Source organism: Acomys minous (genome assembly GCF_964271855.1).
Source record: "Acomys minous genome assembly, chromosome: 14".
Lineage (NCBI taxonomy): Eukaryota > Metazoa > Chordata > Mammalia > Rodentia > Muridae > Acomys > Acomys minous.
The window spans coordinates 13224340-13247618 of NC_140496.1; the positions used below are offsets into that span (position 1 = coordinate 13224340).

The 23279-nt window shown below is 46.0% G+C and overlaps 1 protein-coding gene and 1 long non-coding RNA gene across 4 annotated transcripts in view; one reads left to right on the plus strand and one right to left on the minus strand.

Annotated features, from left to right (window-relative positions):
• WWOX (WW domain containing oxidoreductase) overlaps window positions 1-23279 on the minus strand; it is a 918103-nt gene that overhangs the window by 136697 nt on the left and 758127 nt on the right. The gene's annotated exons all lie outside the window — the stretch shown is intronic.
• On the plus strand, window positions 11704-16014 carry LOC311582960. 2 transcript variants are annotated; one of them, XR_014774331.1, is made up of 5 exons: window positions 11704-11937; window positions 12726-12784; window positions 13344-13438; window positions 14871-15009; window positions 15292-16014. It is a non-coding gene; the product is annotated as an uncharacterized lncRNA (long non-coding RNA). The 2 variants fall into 2 exon arrangements; XR_014774332.1 differs by lacking the exon at window positions 14871-15009 and having other exon boundaries at window positions 13344-13433.

Genomic DNA, 23279 nt, shown 5'->3' on the forward strand with positions numbered 1-23279 from the left:
TTCAGGACCACAGAGATTTACTGCTCATCTCCCCTGCAAGGACTCCAGCAAATCCTGCCTCAGTTTCCCCACAAATATCCATGAGGGGACATAATTGATCTATCCTCTAACATTGTGTTAGGTTTCACATGAACAAAGTCCTGGGAGGCACTTGGGATGTTTTAGCGCCTTAGGCAGTTCATAAACATCACCGGTGGCTGTTGGCATTTTTAAAAGGGTCACCAAGTTCACGAGCCAGTGCCCTCTCCTCAGGCACCTGCATCTCATTCCACTGATGCTAACAGTATGCCTGCAACCATCCTCCGCCTTCCTTGCCCCATGGCCTGGGTGCTTGCTTACACAGCTGACAGTCCCAGGCAGCCCTTGGCCATGGCCCACTCTAAGATCCATTCGGATGGATGTGCAAGAATTGTGCTTTTGTGTAGAGTTCCGCCCAGAGACAAATTCTTTATTGGTACGCTTGAGATCTTTTGCCTAGATCATAGGTAATCCCTGGAGATGCCATCTGGTGAGGCTGGCTTGGCTGCAAAGTACCAAGCAAAGAGTTGCTATTTGAGCATAGCTTGCAACATTAAGTAGCAGCACTTCATTCCCTTTAGCCAACCGGGTGTCAACTGAGCACTTTGTGTTTGCCAGGACTTGCTGCAGGAATAAGGAAGACAGCATGAAGGGTTTACCTGCTAGTAGAGGCGGACAGATCAGCCCATAAATTAAACAAACACACAAAAAAGTAACCTGGGAGATGACGGAAGCACTAGAAATAAGAATGTAAACCAGGCCAAGGGTCAGGAGATAAGGAAAAGAACTGTTTTATATGTTGAGTTCTGGGAAAACCTTATGAGTAAAGGTGGGTCTCTAAGAGATGCCACAGTAAGGGTGGCATCATTGGCTGGAGCCCAGGAGAGTTCCCAGACAGAGCAAAGTACATTCACCCATGATCTCTTTCACCCAGCCAGTCCAGTGGGTACCAGTGGGTGCTGCAACTACCATCAGAATTAGAAAGCAAACTTCCAGGAGCGAAGGTAGAAAGTGCTGACAAGCCACAAATATATGATCCCTTATTTGACTTGGGATGATCCCCACAAAGCAAAGTCCTTCCGGTACAGGGCGGGAGGTCCCTGGAGGTGGCAGACACCTATGGTGCAGAGCCCGAGGAAGGCAGACTAAATCTCCCTACTGAAATGGGTGGGCACTGGCCTAGTTGCTTATCCAAGCCCATTGTTGAACTCTGTGGACCTTGACAGCTGCAGAGAGGTGCTGCCTCATTCAAAAGAGCCTGGCCGGATCTCGACAGAGCCTAAGCGTACGCCTGAGATGCTGTTGGAGTACTGAACATGAAGCTCCTTTCCTGACCCTGACAGAGACCGTAATGTGCCAGTGGAAGACGCAGATGATAAACAAGTGGCGATTAACACAATTACTGCCTGTGATAACAGTGACTGAGGAAAGAGTGAGCGGTGATTGAGAACAACTGGAGGAAACCAGCCTCCAGTGTCACAGTGGGGGTGGGGCTCAGGGAGGGCCAGCTGAAAGGTTAGAAGCTGAAAGAAATGGACCTTGGAACTGTGGAAAGGGAAGGCAAGAGATAGGCCTGGGGATGAGCTGGAGCGGATTATCAAAGCTCCGGCATTCGTGATGAAAAGACTGGTCTCGGGTTTGATGTGTAGTTCAGGAGGGGGGTGTCTGAAGGTGGCACGTGGGGGAGGTGGGAGCTGATGAAGCATTCTAAAGCACTGAGAGCCATGCCCAGGAAGAAAGGTCATAAGAACTAAGGAAAATTCTTGAAGTTTAATTTATTAATTAATTATAATATCTTACTAATTAACTAATGAATCATAACCCTACCAGGATTTTACTGTCCTTCTGAATTGGCCCATAGTAAGAAAACAAAGAAGCTTTAAATGTGTTCTGTTTTTATTATATTTTAATTGTATATTTGTGTGTGGGTGTGCACATGTGAGTGCAGGTGTCCGTGGAATCCAGAAGGCATTGGATTTCTTTTGAGTTTGAGTTATAGGTGGTTGTGAGCCACCTGACCTGGCCGCTGGGGACTAACTGCAGGCCTCTAAAAGAACACTGCACACTCTCAACAGATGAGCACCAAACCCTTATAAAGTAGTAAAGTGGCACTAGGGGTCGAGCTCCGTGGGTAGAATGCTTGTGTTGCTAGGAGGAGGAGCAAGGTTTTATCCCAGAACCCACATAAGACAGCTAGGCACAGCTGTAAACCTCTGTAATCTCAGGTGGATCCCTGTGCCTGGCTGGGCTCCAGACCAATAGGAGACTCTGCCTTTACACAGGAAAAAAGTGGCAAGTATGAGCAACGACACCAGCGTTGTCTTCTGGCCTCCATATGCATGTGTACACACCCACACATAGACAAACACACACGAACACACCTACAGAGACAAGAGCGAGGTGTTAACTGAGTAGAGAAACTGAGCCCCAGCTATGCAAGTCTTCGGGTACACGTCCAAACATCCTATTAAACCCTGCAGCTTGGCAAATGCCCCTTCACCCTTTATGCAAGTGTATACAATGTATGCTAGTACACCCAGCACCTTTGCCTATAAACCACCCACCCTGGTGCATTTTTGCCTCAGCCATCAAAACCTCACGGTTACCTCCTTCCTCTCCTCACTGTCTACGCTCTGGGCATTCTGGTCCCTCTGCTCACACATTCGCATGCCATTCCTGGGCAAATCATTTACCCACTGAGTTCACTCCGACCACTCTTCTCGCTCCCTGGCACCTCACCTATGCTAGCGGTCCCGTCCTCGCCTCTTGAGTCCTCTCTTCTTGAGCCCATGAGTCCTGTCCTCTGACAGTAGCCCTCTCCTACTCCAGGCTTCAAGGGAACACCACAAGGCAGTGGACGCCCGAACAACTGCTTCCCTCAAAGTCTTCTCGGGAAAACTATTTGCCACCTGTGACAAGCCACAGAAGAACCGAGAACAACAGCTCCTATCGATAAGCCCGGTAGGTGTTCCTACTAACCTGTCTCCAGGCACCTGTCTATCACATGGGTGATGACAAAGATGGCGCTATTGATATGGGTGCTGTGCTAAGTGATCTTCATGAGCCATCTCATGTAATCTTCAAAGCTACCATTGGTCTGTTCTTATGGGGAGACAAACCATGAGTCAGAGTGGCGCTCACCAATATCCTCGATTCAACAGTTGAGCCTTCACGGTGATCGTGTTCCTCTGTTCAACGCCATGAGCATGCTAAAGGACGGAAGCCATGCCAGCTTCCTTTGTGCCAGCACCCCACTCTTGTACCCCGACTTTGTATCAAGTGTGTCATATAATATGCATTTACCTCTGATGAAAGAAAGCTCCTCAGAGCTAGAACATTTGCTAGTTCATTTACATAAACATCAGACAAGGGGTTGATTGTAGTGCCTGCTGGAGAACTAGAAAGTTCTGCCCACTTCTAAGACTTCTGAAAATCCACAAATAGTTGGCAACTTCTCCTCCAACAGCCTGGCTGGAGAAACCTCCAGGAAAATGAGGATTTGGATTCACGTGAACATTCTAGTCAACCCAGAATTGCCAGTCCTTTGCTTTGGAGTAATCTTGTTACTTTTGACAAATCCCACTTCGAAACTGATTTCTGCCCTCATGGCACACCAGCCCTACTGGCTAATTGGGTTGTTAAGTCCTTAGATTTCACAGAAAAGTGGCCTTGCTCCACTGAAGAACTATTTTACCTCCTGGAGGCTGTGGATGTTCCGCTAAGGTTTTCTGAGGTGCTGGCATGTCAGGCATGGGAGAGAAGCAAAAACAGCCATGTCATGGATATGCTGGACTTCTTTGGCCATGCCCACAGGGCCAAAACGTGAACCAACACTTGCTTCTAAATCAGTGTTTGGAATTACCTTCTTGTCTCTCTAGACATCCCTGAGTACTCCACACCCTTGGGGTTAGCATTTGTTTTTTTATTTTTTTTCCTTTAATGTTATCCATACTGCTCCCACAGACCTGATTCAAACTACATACCTTCCAGCACACGTTCTGTATTCAGGCTGGCAACCTTAGGATGGAAATGGATCTGTCGGAATGTGAGGTGGGGGTGGGGGCAGGAGAGAGCAAGAATAAGCCCAACAGGAAATATTCGTGTTTGGAAACATAGCTTGAAAACATGCTGGACCGTTGCTCTTAAGAGCATAGGGCAGCTTAGGTTGGGTAACCAGATCTGAACGTGAAAGCTGTTCCTTGGACAAAGTAGCTTGGGGTGCACTCCTCACGATGTGAGGGATGGGAAGTTTTCCAAGTCTCCTCCTTTTGCCAGGAGGAGTCCTTCATTATGACAAATGGGGAATCAGCCCAGCAACCCAGTACAGATCTGGTGAGGGACTTCGGCACCCACCCCTGGTTTTAAATAACGTGATGGTGTATCAGACGCCCACTTCCATGCGGCATTCAACAAGCGGGGTACCTGCCAACACGCAGCTAAAAATACCCTGGGCATCTGTAGACCATCATCCATCTCAGCCTGATGTGGGTGGGTGAGTGACCTCTGAGCAGGTGGAGAGCCAGGAATTTATTTTTTCCTGGATTGAGTCAGAGTTGACTCAAAACAGATGTTCTCCCAAAGCTGACCAGGCACGGAAAACAGGGCTACTGAGAGATGACTATTTGAGACTTGTTCCAACCCAGGCTGAACAAAGCGGGGCTTCTTTGAGAGGAGGCCTGGGGCTGAAAGGGTTAAGCCACCTTTCTCTCCCAGGGCTGGAAAAAAAGAGAATGGGGTGGGGGGTAAGCAGAACAGACAGACGGAAATACACGAAAGAGAGCTGTCATTTTGTATTTTCGGGACTGTAGAAGAGCCAAGCCCCCCCCCCTTTAAATGTAAACATTCATTAAACTAATTTGAAGTTGTCATTACTCTCCACCCCTGCTGTTTTATATCAGATTATCCCTAAGTGCTTGGTGAAGAATCCCATAAAGACACACTCGATTCCTCTGCAGGGGATAATCGCGTGGTTTGCACGGTGATTTACGCTGTGTGGCACCGGGAAGTGTCCTCAACTTTGAAAGAGGCCTCTCGGCTCCTCTGGCAAACAATGTCTACCTTCCCCCATGGAAATAAAATTCCAATCGTTCCCTCCACGGCGATTATGAGGTCCCCATTACCTTTTCTCCATCCAACTGGAGATAATTAAAAGCAGTTCAAAGCACACGCCAGAAGGTACTGGGCATTTTATTAATAAATGGAGAAGCAAGAATACGATGGATTTCATTGCGGCTTCGCACCGTGGGATGTGCTGATACTCCTTGCTTGCTTGACTTCTTCCTTCACACCCTCCCCTCCTTCAGGCTCTGAAACTGAATGGGCTGGGGAAAGGACAGTCCACCTTCACACTTCCAAGCACCAGCCCGAGTTTCACACACACACACACACACACACACACACACACACACACACACACACACACATCTCTTCAGCCTTCAGCCATTCTTCACTCTTAGAGAAAATGATTCTCAGCTCCAAGGGTGTTGGGAAGGAGATGCAGTCACTGAGATCTTTGCCAACAGGACAGTGGCCCTCAGTTACTGTGCATCCTGTTCAAATAAAGGGGACATGTACGTCTACTCTGATCTTCACAGGAGTGAGGAAATATATGCAAAGAATCCCAGAACCCTGCCAGTCAAAGACACACATTAGCTCAGCTCGATATTACTGTGCAGACAGACGTTCAAACCCATTGAAAGGGGGGGGGGGCAGCTCTAAGCGAAAGTGGGAACAGGGTAGTTGAGTTCAGTGAAACCTTGGCTTTTGCTTTCTCTGTCTCTCCTCCTGTTTAGTATGCCCAGCTCCAGCTTCCACGAGCCGGTGCTGCTGTCAATCAGTCTGTATGCAGCCTCAGACCTTATCCATCCAGTGACCCAGCTCTGAGTCTTTGTCAGTGGACCCACGCCAGTGTTAGAATCAACAGCTGCTGCAGCTGCTAGCCACTGAGTGTATCATGCCTCCATCCCTACACACACACACACACACACACACACACACACACACACACACACTGGTACAACTGGCATTTTGTCAGAGATCTGAATGTTTTCCGAGCAGAGTGTGTGGAGACCTGGGCTCTGTCCCCAGCACCCCATAAACAGGGCATCACGGTATACTTCTCTAATCGTGGCACTAGGGAGGTTGACGCAGGATAATCAGAAGTTCAAGGTCATCTTCAGTTACATTGTGAATTCAAAGCCAGTCTGGGTTATTTGAGACCCTTCTCAAAAAGAGAGAGAGGCTTGCCAAGGCATGGTGCATATAGCACTACGTGTCCATGTTCTTGAATGGTATTCCAAATGGACCACAGCCTGAGCAGTCTGAACTGTGAGCAGCATTCTGTAGCTCCCGCCCCCCCCCCTTTTTTTTTTTAACACTTTAGGGAAGTAAGGCAAGTTTGAGTACAGAACCCAGTAGTAAATACAGTTATCATTTCTGCCTTAACCCCAAGCAGTCAGAGTTCCTTAGTCCCAAGGTGACTTGATGGACCTCTTTAGCATCCAAAGGATGTGCCCCTAGGATGGCCTTAGGTGCCATATGAGTTTGCAAGTCTGAATTCTGCTAAAAGGGTGTGCCATTCATCACATCAGCACATCCCTTAAATCTCTCTGCTTATTTTCTCTCCGATACAATCGTTACAACATCTATCCTGTGTTGTTTGGGATGAAGGAGGGTCCTTACCAGAGTCTTTGGCACACAACAAGCATCAACCAAGCACTGTTACTTGTGAGAGTCATGGCCTACTACTCAAGTCACAGCACACACATAGCTATCTGAAGAGACACTGGGAATCGTAAAGAACAGAAAGAATGTGCTACCACTTTTTTTTTTTAAGCACGGTTTCACATAGCCCAGACTAGCCTTGGACTCTCCATGGTAAGATGGAGCTCCTTGAGCTCCTGATCTTCCTGCCTTCACCTCAGGAGTGCTGAGATTACAGACATGTGCCACCACATCTGATATCTTATGGTGCTGGGGATCTAACCCAGAGTTCTTGTGCGCTAGCGAAAGCCCTGGGCCAACTGGAGCCATATCCATAGCCCCTGAAGTGCTTTTCCATATAGCACCAATAGTCTCATGGTTTACATTAAATAAAAATAAGACTGCAGCTCCATTCGTAATCAACTTCGTAAAATGAGACCAAAAAATACTCCGCAAGTGTCCAGTAACTTCTGAGTGAGGGAAATGCATTTCTCAGCTTTCTTGCTGGTATGCCAAGCCTCGACCTAGAAGGGTGTGAGCTTGCTAGTTATTCCTAGCAAGTGCTGGTCGGGCGTAATGAGATTCTACCAAGGACACACTGAAAAAGCTCCTGGGCACAGACCACAGTCTTAAGTCTCCTCCACATTGGCAGGGGCAGCAGAAAGCTACTCACTCACATTCCATACTTCACCTCGCTGTTCCAGAGCCTCACCAAGCCACAGCCTGTGGCCAACAGCTCATCAGAGAGAGGAATGTGCTAGAAAACTCAGGCCAGTCTGTCCTCACAAGGTGGCTGGCAGAATCAGTGCTGTAGAATCTGCATTTATTTTTCCCCAAAACTGGAGGGTTTTTTTTGAGGGTTGGGGAGTGGGGTTGGGGGGCGGTGATTGAGGAACAAGTCTCACCAAGTTCAAGGAGCAGACTGAGTCGGCTTGGTAAGCTTTGCTCTAAGTACAGGTGAGGGCGAGGAATAGTGACGGAATAGCTACACATCTGCTTCAAATCCAGAAACGTAATCAGATACAGCCTCATTTGGTCTGCTATTTATCAGCTTTGTATTCAGAAGGAGGAGGAGGAGGAGGAGGAGGAGGAGGAGGAGGAGGAGGAGGAAATGGGGCCTGTTTGATGAAGAAGCACCAAGAGACAAACTCTAAATTAGTGAATTTGGTGGATCAAAAGTAACACTTCAAGAGAAAGAAAAAAGAGGAAGGGAGGGAGGAAGGAGGTACGGGAGGAAGGAGGAAGGAATGCTCTAGAAATCAATCCAAAGTCGTTTTTTAAGTAGCACAAAGGTAACACTGTCTTCGGATAAATGAGACAGGAGTATAAGAAAAGAGCAAGTCAGGACCTTGCGGGTTGACTCGTCCACTGCACAAGGTCTGCGCCCTCCCCAGCTTCTCCTTATACAAACACTGACCCCCACCAGCAAGTTCTCAAGCCCAGCTGCGTATCAAGTTTTCACACTGCAGAAGTCAGACCTCGTCTGGCAGTCCCTGTGTTCGAGAGCAGGTAGTTGACAATATAGTTAATGGACTCACTTAAGCAATTACACACTAGATTAAGGGCATCAACACGAGAGTGTCTTTATGCTGTGTTTTATGGCAAAACGGCACATTTCAAAATGACAACAAACTATAACAGCATATTCATGTAATTTTAGCATGAAATCAATTCCTTGCAAACACAATTATTGTTACATAATTCCCCAACCTGTTTGTGACTCCTTGCAAATTAAATTAAAACATAATTTCACATTAATTTTAAATGTCATTTTTTTCCGAAGGAGGAATTTCCCATGAAGCACCGAGCTGATAATCGTCTCTGGAAATGGGTGTTGTCAACACAGGTGCTATCAACATGCAACAATCATCTGTTCCACGGTCATTGTTCTTAACTTTTCTGTCAGCTTTGAGGTGCTCAGCACCCCGTTTGCAGCTTAATGCTTCCAGGTTTCCTAAAGTATGAAGTGTGTGTGGAGGAGATGAGGGTTTTTTTCCTAGTTGAACCAGAAACAGATATGTTGGTTAACAAATAAAAAGACAAGTGTGTGAGTGTGTGTGTGTAACATCCTGGGTACTGTCTCTGCATAGCCTCAAACAAAATATCAACAACAGGACCTTGACAGCACTAGAATAAAACTTGATCATCACACACACACACACACACACACACACACACACACAGAGAGAGAGAGAGAGAGAGAGAGAGAGAGAGAGAGAGAGAGAGAGAGAGAGAGACAGAGAGACAGAGAGACAGAGAGAGAGAGAGAGAGAGAGAGAGAGAGTCAATCTTTATAGAAACTGAATGTGTCTTTAGTGGAACCCCACACATTGTGCATGTACAGGCAGAAGCTGATGGGTGAACCAGCGATGGGGACTTAACTTAGCCAAAGAAAGATGTGGTTGACTGATGACATTTTGCCTTCTGGAGATCAGGCAAAATTTATGATAGTAAAGTATTTTCAAAATTCAACCTAGAAGTGCTCATGCCATGCTACTGTCATGGAGAGAATTCAAAACGACATAAGAAAATGGGGGAGGATCCATGCAGGCCAGCAAGATGGCAGACATCAGATTCATAATCAGCCCCTGCTGACTTTCCTTACAATTTATTTTTTAATTATGTGAATATGTATGTGTCTGTGTGCTGGGTTGTGCACGTGAATGCAGGTGAATAAAGCCAGAAGAGGGTGTCGGATCCCCTGGATCTGGAGTGACAGGTGGTGATAAACTATAACACATGGGTGCTGGAATCCAAAGTGGAGTCCTCTGTAACAGGAATGGGCCACTATTAGTTGGGAATGCATCTTTCCAATTCCCTGGTTCACCTTCTTGCCAGCTGAGGTCTCCTACTATTAGACTCTAAGCTCCCTGGGAAAGAAAACCACAAACTAGCCTGTAACACAGACAAGTGTCCCTGCTTTCTGCTTAGCAGGGACACGGTAAGAGATAGGGGTCAAGTCAGATGGTCTTTCAAGGGTCAAAGGTTTGTCTGTAGTGTCCCCAAGAGCTCACCAAGTATCCTATGGCAATGCAGGAGTTAAGGTGAATCAAACCTCCAGATGTGGTTCTGTTCAGTGACTGGGTAAACACAGCCCCAGTAATAATGGTATTTATGGGAGAGCTCTGATGAGACAAGGCCCGAGAACTGAACGGAACGTGCCAAACTAATGCTTAGCAAAAACAGTCGGTGAAAATGCCGTGGCCGGTGAATTACAGTGGTCTTCTCCTCTCTTCAATAATTTGGGGCAATTGCATCGGAATGCTAGCCCATTGATTTCCACTCCAATTCGTGCCCCCATGCTGGGGCAAGCCGGCTGGCATACACAAGTTTGCCGTTGGAAGACTTGGCGATGTGTCTGAAAAGAGGTGCAGGCAATTCTTGCCTTCACCATTAACAGAACTATAACTCTGCTCCACAACCCAAAGCACTCTCAGAGCCTCTGAGAGACAGCTGAGCACTCCCCAAGCAGCCATTGTGGATTAGTGGGTTAAGCGCTTCCATTCTGCCCCAAGGCTGCAAAATCACTTCTGGCGCTGTCAAGGACTCCTTCATATTCTCCCCTCCATATTTATAACGGGGAATAATATTGACAATGGCATTTTAGAAAGCAATAGATAATCAATTGATGTCTGGCAACTTGAGTGCATGTAAGTGTATCCTTCTCAATTTTAGCATCGTATTCCACGGGCTTGAGGTGCTGGCACATATTAAAATTGTTTTGGGTTTGATTTTTTTTTTTTTTTTTGGTATAACAATTTGAAGAAAGCAGGTTCTCTTTAAATAGAATCGAGTTCAAATCCCCACACATCCTTATGGGAATTTCAACTTAGAAAGATAGAGTGAGAGGGGTACGGAGAGGACCATTCTCAAGGGAGCGGACCTTGTCAGGGTTAGAGATGCCGTTTACCATCTGGTCTGAGGGAAGAAAGAGGTGCTACTGTCAACTACAGAGCACAGGCCAGAGAGGCTGCCAGACCCCTACAAATACAACGGCCCTGACCACAAAGATCTATCCAATCTCATATTTTAGAATTTCCAAGGTTGAGAGTTTGGACTCAATCCCATGTCATCCTCTACCACAAAAGACGCTTACCTACATGGAAACTACACGGCATCACTTAGGCCATTACATTGCAGCTCTTGCCTGCTGCACAGATTGTCTTCTCTGAAAATACTACTATTCCAAGGGTCCAGAGAAATCCTATGCCTCAGGATTCCCTAGGTCTCACTCTCAAGCTTAAGAGATCTTGAGTAACACCAGTAGGGGGAAAATTGCTAACTTTTTGGAGCCAATGTAAGTGTCATGATTAAACGCTCCAATAACAGAGAAGGAGCTTGGGCCCGCAGGTTACCACAAAGAGCAGTTGCCTAAAGTGCACAAAGCCATGGATCTGACCCCAATGCCAAATTAAACAAGATCTGCTGCTACATACCAGTAATGTCAGCACTTGTGCAGTGGAGAAGGGAGGGCCAGACCTTTGGCTACACAGAGAGTTCAAGGCCAGCCTGGGCTGTACCAGACTTTGTCTCCAACCAAAGAAGCAAGCAAAAGATGAAAGAAAGAAGGCTTGGTGGTGTAGTCCAGTCATCCCAGGACTCTGGAGCAGGAAGACTATGAAGTTGAAGCCACCCTATGAGAGAGAGAGAGAGAGAGAGAGAGAGAGAGAGAGAGAGAGAGAGAGAGAGAGAGAGAGAGAGAGAAGAGAGAGCGCGCACCTGTTTCACAAAACAAAAACAAACGAATAAAAAACATCAAAACACCAACAGAAAAGTAAAAAAAAAGTAGAACACTAGTTAAGAAGGCTGGTGAGTGCTGATGGACGGCTTTACAAGTGAAGGATTTAATAGGGGGAGTGAGTTTTTTACAAGCTGAGTTGTGCTAAACTCTGCTATTAAAGTTAGTGGTTCTGCCAATAAAGCCTCCGCTCCATGGAAAATACTTGCTAAACAGATTAGTCACGAGAGCAGAGAATGGAAGATGCTGAAAGAGGGTTCCAATGCTTAGGAGAAGCACACTTCCAAGAGGCTCCTCTTTCTAATCCCCCGCTTCCAACCTGAAACCAACAGAGAAGGCAAGAGCTTAGTGCTCAACGTCCTCAGAGCAAAGAGGTCATCGACTCACCCTGGATTTCAGGCAGAGGAAATCTGTGGGTGGATACTTCCATAGGGCATCTAGGAAAATTGTGCTTGCCAGCCAGGATCTCTTACATTGAGGTGGGTTTGTTTATTCTTCATTAAGGAAAACAACAAACTTAACAATGAGGGGCCTTGGAGAGTGGAGGAGCCTTTATCAGTTATTGGTGAGCTTAAATCCAGGAACTTGGGGTGCAGGACAATCAAAGGTTCTCTCTCTCTCTCTCTCTCTCTCTCTCTCTCTCTCTCTCTCTCTCTCTCTCTTTCACACACACACACACACACACACACACACACAAACACATGTATGTATGTGTGCATGTGCACACTGTAATTCCAAAGATTTATTTGCTTTTATGTGTATGTGTTTTTCCTGCATGTGTGCATGTGCACCACATACCTGTGGTGGTTAGAAGAAGGCGTTGGATCCCCTGGAACTAAAATCACTTATAGCCGTGAGCTCCCACCTGGGTGTGGGGAGCCTAATCTGGGTCCTCTGGAAGGACACCAAGTGCTTTGAACTGCTGAGCCATCTCTCCAGCCTCAAACGAAGGAGATTTTTCAAAGATTAATATACAAAAGAAGCCAATTGTCGGAGAAAGGCTGGGAACCCTCCCTGAGCTGGGCCACATGTAACACACAGGAAAGATCTGTTATATACACTCAGGAGAAGGCAAATTCTGTGTAGGTAACCTCTAGAGAGTCAGAACTCATCACCGCACAAACGGTTTTGAGTGTTTTTTAATTTCACCTTGTTTTTGTTTTTCCTCTCTCAGCTCACTAGTCCCTCAGCCCATGCAGTTCCTTTTTTTATCCCCTTTAATAAAATGTCTCCCTTCATGTGTCGTTAGACCAATTTATTTCTTCAGGACCTAGGGATCTGGACGCCTCAGCAGGTGCCCTCTGACCTCATATCTGGACCTATAGGGTAGGTAGCAACACATGCGCTTCCATTGTCTGTGTTTACTATGTTAGCAAATGGACAGTGTTAACCAAAAAACAGTGTCACACAAGACAGCCAGTCACCTGGTGATCTTTCTTACTTGCTGCTCTGGTTCACTAGACAGTGTTTACCGGAGGAGTTTTTGTGCCGCTTCTGTTGGTCCCATACTGATTTCGCAGTTTCAGAGGCATTAGCACTGGATGCCATTTTAGATCTGTGCTTATGCAAACCCCAGGGTGGGGTGGGGCAGGGGAGTCCAGGAAAATGACTCATTAGTCTACAGGCTGGTGGGACTATTTGTCCATACAATGGACATGTAATATGCTCTCAGAATATGTGTGTGTGTGGGGGGGGGGGCTCACTTGATATACACTGGAATTGTTCCTTTGATAACACAATCTTAGTTTCTTTTCCATCACCTTTTAAAGAAACTATGTAATTAGTTCCAGACAGGAATGCTGGATTCTGTCTATCACATATGAGAGGCCAGTGAGCACCATTTGGAAGGGCTTCTCCACAATGTAGTCACCCCTTCCTTCTTCAGGAAGCAAGGGGTTCCTCAATGCCAAGCAAGAGCCAAGAGCCTGGAAAGCCCGGAGGATGTGTCTGCAGGGTTAACTGAAACAACAGTGAGGTAAGGTGCATTCATGCCGGCCTGTTAAGAGTCCTCTCACCATCTCTGAAGGATTCCTCATTGCAGCAAGCTTTGGGGGTAAAGAGCTTATTAGTGGTACATTCAGCTGATAATTCTGTCAACCTCACCACGGCCAACTCTCGACAGCCTAGAACATTAAAGATTTTACACCGCTAGCGCCGAACACCAGCTTCTTTTATTGGCTCAGAGAGCAGATATCAATTATAATGAGGTAATAAAATGTGCAAGCACTGTACATGTCCTGCTCTGATTTTTGTTCCCCTCCCACTCTCTTTGAAATAATAACAGCAGCAAAAAAGAGAAGACCCTTCCAAGCACTGCCTCATCATTAAGTCTCTGTCGGCTCTGGCTTTGTACGGCTGGGGTGCCATAAAGTTGTTTACTGACTTGGATGTTCCTGTTGGCCGGTCCCTTCTAACTACAGCATAGCTGCTGCCGAGAATCTCCAGCACACCTTGGAAGTGCTGCGGCTCCAGGCTTAACGACTGACATTTGCATAACTATAAACTTAAGGCAGTTCTTGCAAGGCCAACTCTTGGAGACTACACTTCCTGATGAGATGCAGGACCCCCTAAAAGGGTTCCCCAACCTAAACCAATTTGTAAAGTTGTTTGGTTGTTTAAAACATTAAAGAAATTAAAGTGATCGGAATATAATTAGATTAACATTCATATCTTCCAAGTTGCTTTAATTCTAATATTAAAAAGATTAAATATCCACTCAGAGGATTAAGGAAAACTCAAGTGCTAGCAACACATTTACATTACCTTACTGTGCAAATTATAAACCTAATTAATCTAAAGTTTTCTACAAATTGAATTGGATATGCATTCGCAGTCTAGCACAACTTTAGCTACTTGAAATTCTCTCCAGCATTATCCCCTGCTGCGCATGTGAGGTGATGCTGTGATGTAGAAACGCAGTACAATGGCTTCATCTAGCTTCTGATTGGTAGAAATTAAGTCTCAACATAAACTTACATAGTGTATGTGTGCGTGGGGGGGGGGGCAAAAACAATAATAGTGTACGTACTCTGTGAGGGAACACATCCTGACCTCCTCATCTAGTTGTGTTGGGTAAGAAGAAACACATGGTCTCCCCAGTTAGCTGTCCCGGATTTAAACACAAAACAAAACAAAAACAAGATGCAGTTATTTATATACAAGTGATGGGATAACAATTTAGTTGTAATCTGAATAAATTAATTAAATTTAAAAAAGATGCAGTTAACTTTTCTATAAAACAGCTTAACTTCATGGTTGCTCCTCATGTTGACTACCTTCAACTGGTAAGTTGACCTGAGACAGAATCCCCTGGGAAGAGCATCTTAATTGATGAATGGTCTGTAGACATGTCCAAGGGGAGCCAGCTTCTGTGTTAACTCATGGGAGGCTTCATGTCCTAATGTAGGTGGAGCCATTTTCATAAGCTGCACCCTGAGCTGTGTAAGAGTGACAAAGCTAGCTGAGCATAAGCAAGCAGCAAGCAGCAAGCAGCAAGCAGCAAGCAACAAGCAGCAAGCAGCAAGTAGCAAGTGGCAAGCAGCAAGCAGATGGTACGGCGGTACAGGTGCCATTCTCTCTGCTCTTGACTGTAGGTGTGATCTGCATACCTGTCTTTAGCTCCTGCCTTAACTTTTTCACAATCATAGACTGCCACCTCTGAACTGTAAGCCAAATAAACCCTTTCTCCCCTAAGTTACTTTGAGTCAGGATATTTATCACAGTAACAGAAAATAGGCTCAGGCATACCCTTAAACTGGGGGGGGGGGGGGGGGGAGTACAGGGGGGAGGGAGTGGAGGACGATGAAAAGGTTTATTTTCCTTCTCTTCCACAGCTAACTGCTTTGCTCTGGCCCCGAGTCCCCACCTGCTCCTGCCATTTCTCCATCTCCTGAGGATACAGACTTACTTCCAGGATCCCACCGGCTACCCTGGGTAGCTCGGGGTTGGAAGACTATGGCAGTCGTAGACAATCGTCAAGGTCATGGTGAAGCGGCAGAAAAGACACATCCTATTATGCAAAACAAGTCACATGACCTAGCTTAGGGATAAAGAGAGAGAACAACTTACTAGAAGGACATAGACTCGAAGGCTTTTTTTTTTCTCTCTCTCTTAGATTGAATACGAAGTTGTGGGGACATTTTTAAAAGCGGGAGTGATGTGGTTTGTATGCATCATAATTACTGTAGAAATATTAATCTGACAAAATCCGTGGGCCATTGTAGGTGAGGGAGAAGAGGAAAGAGAGGTGGGTACGGGAGGATGGGCTGAACCTATGAGCCCTGGAGCCTTGCTCCCTGCCTTTAGGAAACATAAGATGTGTTGTTGAAATTGTCGTGCCAGGCTTTCCCAGCCGGCTGACAGCTATTATTTGCATTCATCAATAAAACCCCCATAAAAAGGGAAGCAGTTGAGGAGAAATGAGAAATTACAGCCGAGATTAGCAGCCGTGAGTATTCCTCGCCGTCTGAGGACCGGCACTCAAATCGCACACCACAGCCTTCCATCCATCTCGCCCTGACCACAGAGTGATTACCCGGGAAGCACTGGCCATTATGTTTGTGATCATCCCAATAAAATAAATAGGTGTGAATTCCACCCGTGTCCATTGGGTGTTTTCTAAAATTAGTTAACGTATGCGTGGTTTGAAATCTGATCCTGTTGGGAGGAAAGAATCCTTAGAGGAAGTATGGTCAGTTGTGAGAAAAGAGTTTTCTTAGAAAAAGAGATTCGCCTACTATTTTTACATCATGTAAGGAAAATCCAAATGCGTAAAGTCTTAAATAAAATGATAGTTTGTTTTTCACTGACATATAATCCAAAAGAGGTGGTGGGGAGGGTGATTTCACTTCCAAGTAGTGACACAGGTTCCCTCCACTATGAGGTTTCCCAATGATCAAGCACACTTCTACCGATTGCCACGCAGCCTTTAAATACAAGCGCCTGTTAGTTAAACTGGTCTAGGCTTATTGCTTGGTCACATGACTAGTCCTAACCACAAGGAAGGCTGGGAAATGTAGTTTTCTGCATGGGGACAGGCGCAGACCCAGTGAGCAGCCATTCATGGTTTCTAACAGGAACTCCTACTAGGAACTATCAGTTCTTTGCCTTGACCGAAAGGTGACTCATGTGTGTCAGCTTGTGCTGATCCCAGAAGGAATGGTTGCACTTTGTTGATCTCAGGAGAAGGAGAGATGTGTTGAGAATCACTCCAGGTAGTGTCTCCTCCACATCTAGCCTACAGCAAGATCCCCAACTGATGCAAAGTTACGTGAGCAAATCAGCTGAGCTAGGCATAATATTACAGAGCTCTGTTAAGACCAGCAGAGCACAACATACCTCTACAGTGGTCCCCACGGAGGTGAGAAATTAGTCCTGGGTGTCCACTTGTTACACCAAAGGATGCCCTACGGGGCATCCGTTCAACCCTTAATGACCTAAGTGACTTCTCATTGCTAAGGCCCAATTCACTGTCTCCTCTTTCCAGTTACACTGTCCTCATTCCGGGTAACGCAAACCTGTCCTAAAGTATTAGCATGCGCATCTCCCCAGTAACCACACGGTCTTACGCCCTATCTCGTGGTTAGCCACTGCTCACTATTTGAGTTTACTCCACTGTACACCCAATGACACCTTTATAACTAGCCATTGAAGTTGGGCCTCCCTGGTCCCACCCTATGGACTGCCCCAGGTATGCTACCCACCCTGTCTGGAACAGTCATACACACTGTCCGGGTTATTCAATGCCCTCAGTTTGGGATGCCCCTGGCTCCGCCCCTGTGTGGATCCATCTGGGAAACTTGTCTGAACTCATTTCGGGCCTGCACCCTGGTGTGCTGCAGTGGGAAAGTGCTGTCTACATCAGGTCACCATCTCCTTCGTCTCAATAACCGCAGGGTCGTGTTGCCGCAAGCTCAGAATGGACACCTTCTCTCCCGAAGAGAGGAGAAGAGAGGCTCCCAAGATTCAAGGAGCTAAGGAAACATACCAGGCTCAGGAAGTTTTGAAAGCCACAGGATTCACAGGCTCCTCCCCAAGTTATATAAATAGTAACAATTGCTGAGGGGGCGAGGACGTCGGGGGAGACTGGTAAGCTGATCTGCCTACAAGTAAGGCAGGGAGCTCGAGGGAGGCAACTTTGGTGAATCATCATCCATGCTAGGGTAGGATTTCTAGTGATGCTACTTTTGAAGTACCCATGCTCTTATAAGTAACCCTAATAAACTCAGTGGTTCACCAAGTGGACTTGGCTTAAATCGTTTCTTTGCTCAATCTTTGACACCCTTTTCTGTGGCGATCAGCTTTGTTTGCTCATTTCTCCCTGGAAAAAGTCACAAGCATAGTGGAAGCATATCATTTTACTTTATAAACAACAACAACAACAACAGAACTAAATCACAGGGGCAGGAGAGATGGCTTGGTGGTTAAGAGCACCGACTGTTTTTGCAGAGGACCTGGGTTTGGTTTCCACCCCTACACACGGCTGCTCACAACTGTCTGGAATTCTAGTTTCAGGGGATTTGATGCCCTCTTCTGATTTCTGTGTGCACTGCATGCATATGGTGCACACATGTAAATGCAGGCGAAACACTCATGCACTTACAAGTAGTTTATTTAAAAATACATTTTAATTGCTTAGATATATTATCTGCCTGGACACTGGAATGAACATTGGCAAATGTGGCCTGATTCTTGTTGTAGATAAAGTTTTATTGACACACAGGAATGCCGCCTCTGAGGTACAGTAGCTGCATCGAATATTGGGATGGGCTGTACAGTCCATGGAGCTCAAAACATTAATTCAATAACCCGTTCAAGAAAAAATAAATTGCAGATTCCCCACAGGAGATTACAAATTGTCAGAGGACAGAAACCTTGTCATTTTAAGTCTTTCTGTATACCCATGTCTAGTCCAGTGCCTGTCACCTATGAAAGATTTAGTGCATCGTTGTCTGGGGAGAGAAGCCATGAGTACAGCGACATCTGTGGTGAGTCTTGGTCACCACACGAAGGCCTGGGTGCTGCTGGGCTTAGAACAGCAGTGGCAACATCCCAAATCACAGCTCATCTTGGAGCATCAAGGCACCCCTGATGCTGGTGAAAACTATGTGGCACTTTCCTCTCTCAGCAAGAAAAGGGCTCCTCTACCTCAGAAGGCAGCTGAAGGATTGCTTGGTCGGCATCTGCTGCCGGCAGAGACAATTTGAAAGTTTGAGGAAATGAGAAAAACTCCAAGTTTAATTTGCCCGAATAAGCAATTGATGCTTTGGAGTGTAATTATCAGGGAGAAGGAAGGGAAAAAAAAAAAAAAAAAAAAAAAAAGGAAGTGGGGGAAAAAAATCAACACATTGTTTAGCATATGTTATGTTAATGGCAGGTTAGGATGGCCCACTGTGCATAATTTAGCCAAACAATTGATACCAAATTTTAATATATATATATGATTACTGCTACAGAAACGAAGCGCCAAGACAAAACACAGGAGAGCTCATAATAGGCACCCGTGAACTCTGAAGCCCTAATTACATCACGGGGGAGGGTAAACAGTTGCTGCTGAACCAAGCAGAAAACAAGGGTAATTTGTAAACAGGTAGAACGCCGTCCAGGTGCGCAGCATGTGTGTGGGGGGCAGCAGGGCCGGGAGGCTTGAGCCTTCCATCTGGGTTTTGCAGGAATGGCAAGGTTCATGACCACTTTCCTCAGCTGAAAAACATAGCCCCCAAGCGCTCCACAGGTCAGCTCCTGCCTGGCCTGCCCTTTGGTTCAAAAATAGAAAGCTGAAGACAAGCATTTGTCAGGAAGGCTTACTCCTTGCCCTATGGAATAATATATGGTCTTGTGTGTCTGGGATCTGAAACTCATTACTTAGTGTCTTTGCCGGGTACCCTTGAAGAGTTGTATCATTTTAGAGAGTGGAGCGGGGGTGGGTCCTGTGGTACCCAGGCCCCAGTAGCGTTCAGATGTTAAGCAATAGGGAATGTGTGGAGCTATCTCATCAGTGAGTCCTTGGTGGTGATGAGACGTTGAGTTGGGAGACTGTTCAAGGTTCTCCCAGCCACAGAACAGTCTGTGGATATGAGTCAAGGAGTTACCAGGTTTCTATTTTCTTCCTGGTAGGCAGACTTGCAAAGCCAATGACATCAAGGTCATCCTGTTAGACAGTCCCCAGAGTGTGAGCAAACATCACTGAATACCTAGGGGGCAGCTGCCCCGGGATGTGAGAGTCTGTTTGTGTTCCACACAAGACAGAGACAAGGGGGCAGGCTTGACAGAAAGACACCGAAACACCACCTCTCCTTTCCAACACGCTTCATTCTGTATGTTCTGCACACGGATGCTCATGGGAGTCCCAAGATTCATGCCTATCTCAGAAGCTCACAAGAGGCTCTGGGTTGGAAACAGCGTCTTCATAGATGTGTAATTAAGTTAAGGTTATACTGGAGTAGGACAGACCCAGAATTCAACAGGACTGGTGTCTTTGTGAGACCGAGGAGCAACAGAGCACACCTATAACTTTAGCACTTTGGAAGCTGAGGCAAAAGAATCGAAAGTTTAAGGCTAGCCTGAACTAACAGAGCGAAAACCTCACCCCAAGCAAAACACAGCACCAGCAACAACAAAACAGAAATAATAACTTTTAAAAAAAAGGAAACTACAGAAGTAGTGATACACAAGAAAATAAGGCCGCATGATAAAAGAGGTAGAGCTTGGAAGTGGTGAGTCCACAAGGCAAGGAGTGCCCAGTGTTAGGATTAAAAATGAGGCAGCATGCAGCAGATGTGATATGGAGAGATTTATTGGGGGAGAAGAGAAACGGAGAGGAGTTAGGACCTGAGTGAGCCATGAGGGTAGAGAGACAGAGACAGACAGAGAAAGGGAGAAAACAAGAAAGAAAAGGAGGGTGCCCTTAAAGAAAGTGCAAAAGTAAGAGAGAGACCAGGTGGCAGGTTGGCCCTCTTATAGTCTGCCACACACCTGGTGTCAGGTGATGATGTCAGAGGTTGCTAAGTAAGCTAGAGTCAAGTTGCTAATATGCCAACATTTCTCCCTTTTCCTATAATTAGAAAAATGAGGACATTGAATTGCTTACATGCAAGGCAAGTTAAAGAGTTAAAGTATAAAAATGTAGGTTCATTGAGAGCCGCCATGCAAAGATGCAAAGGGGGAGACACACACACACACACACACACAGAGAGAGAGAGAGAGAGAGAGAGAGAGAGAGAGAGAGAGAGAGAGAGAGAGAGAAACAAGAGCAACAAAATTTCCAGATTATATGGAGAAGAGGGAGGAAAAGCCCTTGTCATGGAAAGTTAAGGGTATATGGCAGGGTCTGCCAGCCATATCCTGCAGCAGACAGGGACCAAGGAGTGCTGGGAAAACCTAAAGTTGTTTGTCTAGAATCTGAAGCACATCACTCAGGAAGGCCACCCACCACTAAAACCTAGGAAACAGCAAGGAAAAGCTGCCCGAGTGTTCACGGGTTATGGTCATGCCAATATCTTGATTTTGCACTTCTGGCCTCCGTGTCTGTGAGGGGAAACTTCCTGTTGTGAAATCTACCTTGTGAAACGTTGACAAATCAGTCATCGGAAACTATCTAAGACCATTTAGATACTATGATGGCATCTTGCACTTCACCTACATCTTGATTTGATGGTTACAGAAACTGTGATGCACACGGAGGTTAGATGCTGTAAGGAAAGAAAGTCAGAGGTGAGGGCCAAACCACACCTCACATGCCCAGGTATTCAGTGGTGGGGCACTTTCAACATCATCAAGGGGCCCTTGGGGATTGGAGGGACATCCACATTTCTGATGTCAATATTACCATATATAAGAATGTCATAGTAGAAGCATGTCCTCTTCTCTGGGACATCACATCTTTGTCTTGGGAACCAGTAAAGATGACATTACTTGACATAGTGAGGGGGACATTGTAGCGCCAATCTCAAGAAAGAGGAATCAGACTGGGTTGTCTGAGTAGACTGAATGTATAACAGTCCTTACAACAGGACAGATATAAGGACAGATCCTCATAACAAGACAGAAGAGGGTTGGGAAGATAGCTTACTTGGTAAAGTGTTTGCTTTGCAAGTGTGTGTACCTGAGTCTAATGCTCAGAACAAAGGTCAAACAAACAAACAAACAAAAGTGTTCATGGGGAGTTTGCTAATGTCTGCTCTAGAAAGACAGAGGCAAGGAGATCCCTGAGATACGCTACAGAATTAGCCTAACCTATTTGGTGAGTTCCAGGTTGGTAAAAGACCATCTCAACAAAACAAAACAAACCAACAAACAAAAAAACCCAATTTGGTAAATATTACTTGAGGAAAGACAGTCAAGACTGTGGTCTGGCTTGTTTGTACATACATATGCATATATACACATGAGTAGATGCATACACATGAACACACACACACACACAACAACAACATAACGGAAAGAAGGTAAGTCAAAGTTAGAGCCCATGTGATGACAAAAACAGAGGAGAGGAAGAGGAACCATGAAATCACATAGAGGGTGGGGTGGACGCTGCAGGAAGGGGCACCATGCCGAGGAATGGCACAACCCTCTAGAATCTGGAAAAGATAAGAAGTGGATTGTTCCATAAATTTTAAGCCAGGAGGGCAGCTTGATTTTGGGACTTCTATGTCAGGAGTGATTAAATACATTTAACACTTAGGAGGTGGAGGCAGGAGGATTGAAACTGTGAAGCCCGAGGAGGCTACAGAGTGAGGCACTACCTCAACAAAACAGAACAAGGTGCCAATAAATGTGCCCCCAAACAAGACAAAACAAAACATCACAGACATGGAGATGTGCAGTAAAACTATATCCTTGACTCTTAAGACATAAATTTGAATTATCCTTCTCCGCCACTACATTTGTGGTGGGTTACGGCCATGGTGTTAGGAAAGGGATACAGATGGTGTCTCCAAGACAGGGTCCAAGGTAAGATGGAGAGGTCGAATGACCAAACACGTAAGTGAGTGCACTGAAAGGTGGACCCAGTTGTCTCTGGGTCGCTGGAGCATCCGAGGAACAGATCCCAGGGAGACTTAGCCACACTTCAAGGTACAAACTGTGCATCTAGCTGACCCTTGGCAATGGCACTGTGCTCTGGCCAGCTTCGGATTAGACCAAACATCCAGTAGGGTAGCACTGCATCTCAGGGTGCGCATTTCATCCTGCAGTGAAGTGTATGTATTATCTAAGCGCTTGATCCCAAAGCATGTTTTGGGAAGACATGCTCTCCCTAACTGCCAGATATGATCTTTCCAGGGAGCTTTGCATCTTACAAAGCCCACGGCAATAATCTGAAAATCTCTCTGCAGAACAGTCACTGATTATGCAATGGCTCACGCGTGTTATCTGAGTGGTCATCTTACCAATTACACGGACAGAACGGGGCATTTTACACTTTGGAAGATTGAGGCCTTAATGAGGGTCAGTCAAGTTATCAGGCCTAGGGCTTAGAGAGATGACTCAGTGGGTAGACTGCAGCACGAGGGCAAAGGCTAGGAGCTCAGGCTCTCAGCACTCAGGAGGCAAAGACAAGGGATTGCCAAAGCAACCTGACTAGCGAGGCTGGCAAAAGAGGCAGTCTCTGGGTTTAGTGACAGACACTGCCTCAATATATAATATAGAAAGCAATCTATGAGGACATCGAGGGCAACCTCTGGTCTCTATGCTCATGCACACACACACACATGTGAGCCCCCACACACACATATACATACTCACACACATACCACATATATAACAACATTCAAAAGAAGAAACATTGCCAGAAATACTAGACCCCCGCCAAACCCAGGACTCT